Source organism: Aplysia californica, unplaced genomic scaffold (genome assembly GCF_000002075.1).
Source record: "Aplysia californica isolate F4 #8 unplaced genomic scaffold, AplCal3.0 scaffold00177, whole genome shotgun sequence".
NCBI classification, from domain to species: Eukaryota; Metazoa; Mollusca; class Gastropoda; order Aplysiida; family Aplysiidae; genus Aplysia; species Aplysia californica.
The window spans coordinates 829,253-830,939 of NW_004797447.1; the positions used below are offsets into that span (position 1 = coordinate 829,253).

The 1,687-nt window shown below is 40.3% G+C and overlaps 1 protein-coding gene across 1 annotated transcript in view; it reads right to left on the reverse strand.

The window, feature by feature from the left end:
- Positions 1-1,687, reverse strand: part of LOC101857641 (methyltransferase-like protein 27) — a gene marked incomplete in the record, with an annotated part of 16,266 nt that overhangs the window by 5,750 nt on the left and 8,829 nt on the right.

Below are 1,687 nucleotides of genomic sequence, written 5' to 3' on the forward strand. Positions count from 1 at the left end.
AAAACACATTTTAAAGAATAATAACTTTAAAAAATAATAATAACAATATTTAACGTTTCTATAGAGATCCGTGCTTTTATCTGGTCCCGTACGGGAATTTAGTAGGCAATAAATATGCACAACTGTAGTTATAAAGACAAAACCAACCCCAAATCGAACGAAACAAATCACTCCTTCCCCCACCCTCCCTGTCCCCTTTTTATTTACCCCACCCCTCCTCCTTTAAAACTTAAACGTATATTTGATGAATCTTAATTATTGAAATGGAGCCCCCAGCCCCTCTAAAAAAGACGGTTCTTCTGAATTTATCCGATCGACACAGTATACATTATTTAGGGACAGCAGCTTCGACGCTGGCAGTAAGGACCAAACCAGGCTGAATAGGATAAAGTATCTCAGCTGACAGACTATGATTCTCCGTTTTTAAAAAATAACAACAAAATACTTCCCCCACCAGGTAAAAGAAATTACGCCTTCAGCGAGGTACAGATAAGATTTGGAAGGAAACATTGCAACTGCCCAAGATGGTACAACACAAACAAGGAAATTAAACCTTGTGCAAAATAATAATTGATATAAAAGGAAATGAATCTTTGTGTGTGTCGTCACGTTAGAACAAAAGTCCGCACGAAGCAAACGAGACTTGTGTACCTGTCCTTCGCATTGGCACGTCCACTTGCTACACACTGTACTGTCAAACCCCGTTGTACTGCCTTCTTTGAGACGAGCATGAGATTGGCGGTACAGCGGGGCTGGCGGCAAAACGGTAATATAGTACCGATTGCCATCTTGACAAGTGGAAGACTGACACAGAAAGTAGATACAAACTGTTGCCAGTTTTGACTCATCTAGATTTTGTCTTGCACGAATGCCATGTGCAGGGGGAAAAACGAGTGTCATCCAAATACATGTAGGCCTACAGCTTAAGCTGAACTTTACTTAAATTGAAATTGAAGATAGAAGCAAAGCTATAATATATTATGTATCGAGGACCCAATAGCTGTACTTTTTTCATAACCCGATACTTGTCACACAGACGCCCGCCAGCCTTTTTGGTCACCGGGCAGACGTCTAGTGATGCCAGATATTTAGCTCTCACAGGATGAAATGGCACACTTCCTTTAAAGGTTTTTTTTTCGAATCTTTAAAACTTCATTCCCATTTTTTTTGTGTGGATGAAATGTTCGCCAAAGCGTAAAATAATAGCCAAATGACCACCCACCAATTCCTCATGACACAAGCACCAAAAGCCACCCGACCCCATGTGTTACGCTCGTGTCGAAAATGCACGTAGTTCTGTGAAAAAGACTTCTGATTGGAGGTATAAGACGTTCGCAATAGGTTAGTTTATAGGTTATGCGAGTAATGATCCACGATGCAATTAATGCGATTGGTGGTTTCTTGGAATGGGGTAGATAAGGTCATTGCGGGAGAAAACTGCGCGAAGCCTCATCAGTGGAGAGCTGTTAGTTCGCCAAGCAAGCGACTTCGTTGAATCTGAGTCCGCTCATTTGTGTGTTCGTTGAATCCGAGTTAATTTTGTTGATTTTAATTATGGTTTTTAAAGGGGGAATCCATCTCCCTTTGTTTAATCAGAGTTGATTGAATAGTACTTCTACTGTACACTGACAGAATCTGATTACCAAAGTGTTATTAACATAAACAATGTTAGACTTTATTTTCTGGG